We start from the raw sequence: 10507 nt of genomic DNA, 5'->3' as shown, positions 1-10507 counted from the left end.
GGTAGTTTTGACAGTTCGGATAGGTAGCCACGATAGCTTTTGCCTGATCCTTTGAGAGCTTAAACATTCTCCTCAGGGCAGGTACATTTTGATGAAAGAACACGTGTGACAGCTTTGCCTGAGCAAAGATGTTAGGAACATTAGCAGTTTCTGCTGCCATAGCTAATGCATCTGCTTTCCTGTTGCCTTCTGCAACAACACCTGGGAGGTCCGTGTGAGACCTCACATGCATTATGTGATAAGGTTGTTTTCTGTGGGATATCAATTGTATTAATTTAGAGAGCAATTGGTATAACTTTGGGTTAGAGACCTCTTTGAGAAGAGCATGTTCTGCTCTCATAGCTATTCCCGCAACATAAGCTGAATCTGTGACCAGATTGAACGGCTCGTTTTTAAATTTTTCAAAGGCTCTGACGACAGCTGCTAATTCCGCAATTTGTGGCGATCCTTCTACTGTTTCTACGTCAGATTGCCATTCTTGTGTTTGGGGGTCTCTCCAAGTAATCACCGACTTGTGGGATGACCCTGAGCCATCTGTAAATAGAGTTAGAGCCTTGAGAGGATTTCTACTTTGGATTCGTTTTGGAATCAAATGGAAAGTTTCATTCTGGTTGAAAAGCTTGTGTTCTGGGATGTCTGATGAAGTTTGACCCGTATAACTGTCCAAAGCAAACTGTAGACTCGCATTGGTCTTGATCAAATCCTCAAAGTCTTTAAGGGTTATTGGCAAATATATGCACTCAAAATCACACCCTGAAAGGGAGCAAAGGCGAGTCCTAGCCTTTTTTATTAAGTGTGCTATAATCTCCTGGTAGGTGGTAAGTGTCTTTGTGGGCTGGCTACTTGTAAAAACCCATTCCAGTATCAACAAAGGATCTCGCAGCTGAGGGTCCCATTGGAAGATCAGTCCATGGAATCTGGGTGCTTTTCCCAGGATGATGAACTGGAAAGGCAGACTAGGCTCGTAGCGATGGGCTTTGCGTGAAGACAGGGCTTCCTGGACTTTGATGATGGCACCTCTGGCTTCCTCTGTGAGAGTGCAGGGAGAGTCCAGTTCCTTGGGTCCCCGAAGAAGATTGAACAAGGGAGCAAGGTCCTCTGATGTAATTCCTAGCAGTGGACGTACCCAGTTGATGGATCCACACAGGCTGTGTAAGTCCCTGAGGGTTTTTGGGTCGTCGTTGATGACGATCTGCTGAGGTAGGATAGTTCTTTCCCGGATCTGAACTCCAAGGTAACTCCATGGCTCGGTGTACTGAATTTTGTCCTCACGAATTTCCATTCCTGCCTTTTCAATGGCTTCAACAGTCTTTTTGATTGTTTTGTCCAAGTAAGCTTTGTCTGAAGCACACACCAGAATGTCATCCATATAGTGATAAATGATGGCGTCTGGAAATGATTTCCGAATGGGAGACAGGATGTGAGACACGTACCACTGGCAAATAGTTGGCGAGTTTTTCAATCCCTGAGGAAGATAACGCCAATGATATCTTTTGAGCGGAGCTTCCTTGTTAATAGAGGGAACGGAAAAAGCAAACCGTGGAGCATCTTCTGGATGTAGTGGTATACTGAAGAAACAGTCCTTAATGTCTATGATAGCAAGTGTCCAGTCTCTAGGCAGCATCGATGGGGAGGGCAAGCCAGGCTGAAGAGGGCCCATGTCCTCGATGACTTCGTTGATTCTGCGAAGGTCGTGGAGAAGTCTCCACTTGTTCGTACCTGGCTTTGGTAGAACAAAGACTGGAGAGTTCCAAGGGCTGTCGGACTCCACTATGTGGCCTTTTTTGAGCTGTTCTTCCACGAGGGCGTTTAGGGCGCGCAGCTTGGCTTTCTTTAGGGGCCACTGCTCAGTCCAGATTGGCTTGTGGCTTTTCCAGGTGAGACGGGGTATTTCTGGCAGCGCGCTCAACTCAGTGGCCCCAGTCAGAAATCCTGAATGGGAATACGTAGGGAAGCACCCCACTGGGATAAAATGTCTCGTCCCCAAAGGGTGATGGGGGCCCTTACCACAAATGGACGGATGGTTGCCAGCTTGCCTTCTGGCCCTTCAACCAGGATGTTGTTCTTGCTCCTCATGGATACTGTAGTTCCACCAATCCCGGAAATCATGCCTGCAACAGGTTGTAGATCCCAGTGTGCTGGCCAATCTGAACGGGCGATGATGGTCACATCTGCACCGGTGTCCAGCATCCCTGGCAGGTGGGTCTTCTCTCCTTTGTGGGAGAGGCCGCACTCGATGGTAGGCTTGGATGGTCCCATGACTTGTGCCCACATAGCTGTAGGGTTGAGAGGAATCTGTTCCCTGTGATTTTTTGGGAGTAAAAATGCCTGTGCTATTGGAGTTCCTTTAGAAAGAAAAAATGGTAAGTCTATGCAGTATACCTGCACGAGGATCTCTTGTCCCGGCTGCACTGTCAGCACTTCCAGAACAACGAAGATTTCCTTCGGAGTATTAACTGAATCACCTGTAATTAAAATGTCTGAAGGACTCCCTTTAGGTCCATATTTTCCTGTAGGAACACGGTGAACATTCTTATCATTAAAGTCAATGGACAAAGCAGTTACCAGTTGTCGGCGGGTACCCCTCTGGGTTGTCCCATGGGTTGGGGCTTCTCCTTTCAGTCTGGAGCAGCCTGGGTTTGTGCGTGATTGGGTCTTGGTGGCCTTTGATTTGTATTCTGCGCCCGAAGGTCGGACAGGCGCCTCAAGGAGTTTAAAGGACGCGATTGATAGCGTTGCTGATGTTGGGGTCTTTGATTATAATTCCGATGGTATCGGGGGGGTGTTCTTTCCGGACAGTCCTTTATATAATGTCCTAGCTTTCCACAGTGATAGCATTTAGCTTGTTCTTTAGAGGTTATCACTGCATATGCACCAGAAACTCCTTCAGCAATACCCTTAGCAACTGCTTGCGCCACTGTATTTTCAGTGGACATGTGACGTGTACAGCATTCTAACATTTGCTCTATAGTAGGGTCTGTATCCACAGGTAAAGACCTCAAAATGGCCTTGCATTTCTCATTTGAGTTGCTGAAAGCAAGCTTACATAAGAGTTCCTTTCTTGCCTCAGTACTCTCTATTTGTTTCTCCAAAGCATCTTTAAGTCTGTCCACAAATTTTATAAAGCTTTCTTCAATGCCTTGTTTTATAGTAGAAAAATGCATTGTTGGCATTGACTCATCCTGCATAAGAAGCAAGGAGGTTTTTGCTGCAATTGCTACATCCTGCAGGGCTTCTTTATTCAGAGTTTCCATTTGTTCTGCTGGCTTTTGAAAGTCTCCTTCACCAGCCAATTGTTCTACTGTGAAGTTGGTCTTAGTAGCATCGGCAGTATATGAATCTGATAACGTTTTTAAGTGTTTCTTCCAATGCCTATCCCATAACAAATATTCTGCCGGTGACAGAAGGCATTGTGAAATATTTTTTGCATCGTGAGGAAGCAAGACATGTGCAGAGAACATGGCTTCTAGGAAATTTCTAAAGATATGTGAACTACGTCCATGTTCCTTGGCTATATTTCTCAATTGTACCAGTTCCTTATTAGAAATTGGTTTCCATGCCTTGATATTAGATTCCCCACCGTTCCTTCCTTGCCTGTACTCGACCGGAAAGGCTGTGATTTTCTGTGCTAGGTCCCAGTTCCCAGACTTTGTAGCTTCTATCTTAATAAGAGCCCATGGGTCTATATTAATCGCATCAAAATCAGATTCATCAGAAGAGCTCTCATTGTCTGAGGAACACTGTGAGGCACATGCTACCCGTGAATTCCTTTTCTTTCGTTTAGAAGCATTTTTCACCGTTTTCAGTGACTGGCCCGAAGTTAGCGCTGTTGGGTGAGGGGTAGCCCTGGAGCAGCAGGGACCGGATTGGGTTGGGGGGGGGACACCACAGGTGGTCTCTGATCCGTTCGGGTGGCAGGAGGGTTGGGTCAGGGGTTGGAGGGACGGGTGGGGGCAGGGGGGGTATGGGGGCTGTGGATGCACGCCTGGGGGATTTGGGGGTGCGCAAGCAATGCCACTGGTTTGGGATACGACAGGTGTAGGGTGAGCTGATGTTACTGCACATGTGTGCGGCTCGGCGCAGGAGGACAGGTTGTGGGCATGGCTCGGGAATGTGGTGGGAGGGGGCGGGAGGGCCGGGGCGGTCTCGGGGGGGGCGGGAGCGATAACGGGACCGGGGAACGCGGCGGGCGCGGCGGGGGGAGCGGGCGGCAGGGCGGGGACAGCAGCGGGAGCGGGGGGTACCGCGACGGAGCAACCGGGGGCGGGGAACGGCGGCGCGGGGGTACGCAACGGCAGCACGGGCGCGGGGGGAGGGGTGGTCGCAGCGGAGGGTACAGCGGCAGGGACAGGGAACGGGGCCCCCGAGCCCGGACGCGGGAAGGAAACGGAGCCGGCGAGATGAGGGGCTGCAGGAAACGGGGAGTTGGGCAGCGCGGGTCCCGCGAGGGGGGGAATGTGGGGGCGGCCTGCTTGGCTTCTGCCTCTGAGGTGGTTTCTGCAGTAAGTTCTGCAGCGCCCAGTGACTCTGGCCTGGAAGGCACATTCCCCTGTTATCTTATCAGCGCAATTAGCATATGAAGAGGAAAGATCTGTTAGTTTGGAACTTTTTTCAGAGTTCGATTTTTCAATCGTTTTTGTTATTATATGAAATAAAGGTAAGAAGTTAGTAACAGAAAAGTCCTGTTTTGTTTGAGACATATAAATGGTGTTTCCAACTGTATCCCAAAAGGAATTTTCAGTAATTGTGGTCTTATCAGTTTCAGGGAAATTCAGCACCATCCAAGATACAAATTTTTTAAGAGTCTTTTTAGACAGACTACCTTTAGAAAAAGTAAAGTTGTTAACAGATAAGGTTTCTACAATGGTTAAATATAACTCTCTCTCACGTGTTGTTAGTCTTAGAGTGCTTAAACAAGTACCCATGATTTTCAAGCCCTTTCCACAGAAAAACGAGAAAAAAAAAGAAAAAAAACGAAAAAGGTTTTGAGAGCACCCAAAGGTATGCGCGCAAACTTAATACTTACGTCCTTTGGGGTCAGGGATCTGTGGAAGGGAGTCTGCTCCTCAATTCTCCTCAGACTTTATCTCGTCCAGATGTATTGTTGAGGGTCGAATTGAGCCTTCCGCAGAGAAGATTTTCTAAAATGAAAAGTCCTTTCGCAGAAGGAGAGGCTTCCCAAACCGGCAATAACTGGCAGCGTTGAAAGGCTCCGATGCTCTGGTGACGCTTGTCTCCTGGGGGCCAGGGTCCGACGACACGTTTGGGCGGCCACTTAAATGAGCCTTGCTTGGTCTTATCCTATGCAAGCTGTTACAGCTCCAGAGCTCAGTCCCCAAGGGGACTGGGTGCTAGAAGCCAGCTTGCTCTCAGACCAAGGCCGCGGGTTAGCCCCTAGCAAGCAGGGAGATATTCAGCTCTTAGTGATTAGGCAGCTCTTGTGATTTCAGCTTTGCTTGCTAGGTAGCTTTTCCCTTGGCCTAAGGCTCCAGCAGACGGTAGAGAGAGGAGAAGCAGAAGACGCTGGCTGTTCCACGAGTATGGCTTTATTGTAGGGGTCCGTGAAGGGTCTCAGCTCTTCTTCTTCCGAGTTAGTAGGGGTACAGTATGCTACTTTTATACCCTTGGCCTGGATCCAATCCTGACCAATGGCAAAGGTGTTAGAGTGACCATAAGTGACCAATAGTAGGGTTTAACACAATATTGCCTTACATGGCTATAGGGATAAGGTACAAGGCGGATGTCCCTGGAGACAGGAAACTTCTTTGCTGCTGTGTCAGCATTCTATTCTCCAAGGGGCCCTGGCTAAACCTGAGGGGTTTACTACACAGACCCTCTGTAGCTTTGACTCCAAAATCCCAGTGGTCAACCCAGAGTCTCCCCAGGCACCTTCTGCCTAAGGCTCCAGGACAAGCCATGGTTCCCGGCTGCAGAGTAGAGCACGTTCTTTATCTCTGGTCCTGTCCTGAGCAGGCCAAGGGCAACTGCATGAGCAATCTCCTGCTTGATCTGGACAAAGGCTTGTTGCTGCTCAGGGCCCCAGTGGAAATTGTTCTTCTTGCGGGTGACTAGGTAAAGAGGGCTTGCGATCTGTCTGTACTCAGGAATATGCATCCTCCAAAAACCTATGGCACACAGGAAAGCTTGTGTCTCTTTCTTATTGGTGGGTGGAGACATTGCTGTGATCGTGTTGATGACATCTGTAGGAATCTGACGCCGTCCATCTTGCCATTTCACTCCCAGGAATTGAATCTCACGAGCTGGTCCCTTTACTTTGCTCTTTTTAATGGCAAAACCAGCTCCCAGGAGGATCTGGATGATTTCCTTCCCTTTCTCAAACACTTCCGCAGCTGTGTTCCCCTACACAATGATGTCATCAATATACTGCAGATGTTCTGGAGCCTCGCCCTTTTCCAGTGCAGCCTGGATCAGTCCATGGCAGATGGTAGGACTGTGCTTCCACCCCTGGGGCAGTTGGTTCCAGGTGTACTGCACTCCCCTCCAGGTGAAAGCAAACTGAGACCTGCATTCTGCTGCCAGAGGAAAGTAGAAAAATGCATTGGCAGTGTCTTTAGTGGCATACCACTTTGCTGCCTTGGACTAAAACTTGTACTGGAGCTGTAATATGTCTGGCACGGCAGCGCTCAGTGGTGGAGTCACTTCATTCAGTGCGCAGTAGTCCACAGTCAATTTCCATTCTCCTTCAGATTTTCGCACAGGCCAAATGGGGCTGTTGAAGGGTGAGTGGGTCTTGCTGACCACCCCCTGGCTCTCCAGCTCTCGGATCATCTTATGGATGGGGATCACAGCATCTCGAATGGTCCTATACTTTCGTCGATGCACTAGGGAAGTGGCAATTGGCACTCGTTGCTCTTCTCCCGTCAGGCATCCTACTGCAGATGGATTCTCAGACAACCCAGGCAAGGTGTTCAATTGCTGGATGTCCTTTGTCACTACAGCTGCTATCCCAAATGCCAATCTGAGTCCTTTTGGGTCTTTGAAATACCCACTTCGAAGGAAGTCCATGCCCAAAATACATGGGGCCTCTGGGCCAGTCACAATAGAATGCTTCTTCCACTCATTTCCCGTTAGGCTCACATCAGCTTCCAGCAAAGTGAAATCCTGGGATCCCCCTGTCACACCAGCAATAGAAACAGACTCTGTCCCCACATGTCTTGATGGGATTAATGTGCATTGTGCACCAGTATCAACCAAAGCTTTGTACTCTTGTGGTTCCGATGGGCCAGGCCAATGAATCCACACAGACCAGAAAACATGATTTTCCCTGGCCTCTACCTGGCTAGAGGCAGGGCCCCTCTAAGCCTGGTTATCCTTCTTTCCCTGGGCGTATGTTTTGGATGTTCCTTCCAGGGGATTGGACATGTCATCATCATCATACCTGGCCGTTCGGCTACGGGCAACTGGAGCTGCTTTCCTTCTGGTGGCTTCCTTCAGTTCACACATCCGTCGTGCCAGAACAGCAGTAGGTTTTCTATCCCACCTTCTCATGTTTTCCCCACAAATACGCAGGTAGAGCCACAGCTGAGCTCATGGGGTGTACCTTCTCTCACCATCTGGGAAACGTCTGCCTTGGATACCAGAACCTCTGATCTGTACTGCTGAAATTGGGAGAAGGTCTTCTTTAATCTCCTCTCTAAGCTTCTCATGATTCTCCTCTATCTTATCCTCTTAAGTTCTGTAGACGTGTTTCTACCTCTGCGATTCTGGCATGTGTCCGGCCATGTACAGCATCTGCATATGCTTGGAGCTTCCTTGCCATGTCAAGCACAGTCTCACCCCTCTCATCCTTCTTCATTATGGCTAAGGCAGAAGCATATTCACGTGGCCAGAGTCACACAAGTTTTCATCACATCACAGACGTTCATGGTACTAAGTCTGGGTTCCTAGTTGTTACATCATCTGAGAAGATAATCTCTGCCACTGCCATTTCTCCCAGGCGTTGGACCCCTTGCTCTATTGTCTTCCACTGGGTTTGTTGCATATAGAGATCATCTGCACACAGGTATCTTCATGCAACAATGTCCAAGACCTGTGCCCAGAGGCTGTGTGGATTAGCCCCCCTCATCATTTCTTGGTCTATGACAGGATCCTGTGACAGGGATCCCAAATGCCTGGCTTCAGTGCCGTCCAGAATTGTAGCCTCACCTGCAGCATCCCAGAGACGGACCAGCCAACTAATTATGGATTCATCAGGTTGTTTGGTTTAATCCTTCCTTAGGCCATCAAGGTCCTTCAGGGAAAAGGACTCAGTATTTGCGTCTGATCTTGCACCTGCTGCTTTGACTCCTGATTTTATGTCAGGAGGCATTGAGGTTCCTTCTCCTTCATCATCATCATCATCCACTGGTCGATTAGTTTTTTCCATGCGTTTCCCACTTCTAGTGCTGGTAGCAACAGCCATGGGTTTAGATGCTGGCTTAGGCTCACTGTCTGGTCTTGCTGCTGGCTTCGAACCTGGGCTGTTGGCTACAGCTTGAGTGACTGGGATAGCTGATTTATCTCCCTGCCCCCCTGCCTCTGTCTGCTGCCCTACACTATCTAACAAAGTGCAATAAGCATAGGCCAGGGCCCAGCTTATTTGCAATCAGCCTTTTATCCTTAGAATAGTCATGGCACTTCTCTTTTAGGTATTTCCCCACTTCAGCTGGGTTCTGAATTTGTTCCCGTGGAAAATCCCAGCCTACAGGATCAGAAAATTCCTTCAGGGTTTGGCCTATATTTTCCCATTCTCCACACCACTCAGGATTTTTCACGCCTGCATCTGCTTCTGGGTCAGGGGTCTCACCAGCTCCTCTGGATATCTCAGCCCTCATTCTAGAGAAGCTGCAGACCATATAGAGGAAGCTTACCAGATTAAATACCAGAAAGATGGTCTCTTTAACATTCAGGGGAAACTGAACATTCTCAAAAAGTGACATAACCGATCCAAAGGAGAAGAAGGAAAGGGAAGGCTGGAAAGTCTTATTCTCGGCTCCTCCTCTAACAAACTGGATGCATAACCATAGCCATGAACCATTCATACCTTGAGCAGACCCCAGCATGTTTATAAACTTCTTGCAAATCATTGCCACCAAGCCCAGCAGGATAGCTATTCTGGTCACTGCCCCTCTGATGTGAAAACTACATATTAGGGACAATACTAAAGCTATTTCTGGATAAGAAAATAAGCCTAGGGACCATAGAGGTATTAAAATCTCAAAAATCCCTAGGAACCAGAAGTGCATGCAAACCTTCACCCCAATAGACATTATGAATTCAAAAATCATGGCTATTAGCTTATTTAAATGAACACAGAGTAATGGAAACCAAAATGCAATCAAAACAGAGTTTTTCCACTCTCTCAAGCCCCCAGGATGGGCGCCGATATTTTGTCCTGGTTTAGGGCAAATTTGGTAGAGAATCTCCAAAGGAGGGCCCCTCCAGAAAGCAAACCCACACGGCCCCTCCCCCCAACCGGTTCGGGAAGAATTCCTCAGAGAGAAGTGGAAAGAACCTGTTTATTTGACAGGCACAGCACCCCCCAGCACACAAAATGAACAATACCGGATTACACCGCTCTGAAAAAGGTGACCAAATCAGAAATTCTCTTGCGGGGGTGGTTGCTCTGTTCTCAGTCCATCTGGCGCTGGGCAGCTGCTGCAGGCCAAACAGTGCAAACCCTCGGTGTTCCCAGGTTCCAGTCCGGAGCAGGTTCGAGATTGTCGAAGAAAAAGGAGAGGAGAAACAGTCCAGGAAGGAATTTGAACTGTTTAGCTTGAAATAGCTAATAAGCAGAAGCAAAAGCAAAAGCGAGAGCAGAGAGACAGCAAGCAAAGCAGAAAAGCCAAAAGCAAAAAGCAAAAAGCCAAAACAGCCCTATGCACTGCCTGTCTCTGTGTCCCTGATAAGAGAAACCCAAACAAAACTTTCACTCTTCAGAAACAGTCTTAAACGCACAGAACATATTAATGGGGATGCAAGCATCATAACGTCACCCCAGGACAATGTCCAAATTAAATTATATCGAAGGATGATTCCTGTATGAAATCTGCCAGAACAGAAAGCTCTGGGCGGCCTTGGAACCTTGGCGGTCACCTCTCATCTGCTTTCAAAACACTGGGGGGCTGTGCTTTTCTTTCCACGGAAAAATGATCTTTCAAGAGCAGATATCCATAGCTAAAATTGGGAATCTGCCTCCAAAATTCCTTATATCCAATGATAGCTCCCAGACAAAAGCTGCCAGGACTGTCTAGGTTCCCTTGCCTTCCTTAGGATGAGCTCTCATCTGCCTGTGAAACACTGGAGCCCTGTGCTTTCCTTCCTATGGAAAAGAACTGTCCTTCTTGTCCAGATGTCCATAGAAAAAACTGGGATTTGGCCCCCCAAATTCCCTCTATCCAAGGATTGGTCCAAGACAAATGTTCCCAAGACAAACAGGTCTGGCTGGCCTTGGCCTCCTTGGGGCTGCCTCTAATCAGCCTCTGAAACACTGGGGCTCTGCCCTTTC

This window comes from Zonotrichia albicollis, chromosome 34, assembly GCF_047830755.1.
Source record: "Zonotrichia albicollis isolate bZonAlb1 chromosome 34, bZonAlb1.hap1, whole genome shotgun sequence".
NCBI lineage: Eukaryota > Metazoa > Chordata > Aves > Passeriformes > Passerellidae > Zonotrichia > Zonotrichia albicollis.
Note: the sequence above shows the minus strand (reverse complement) of the source record.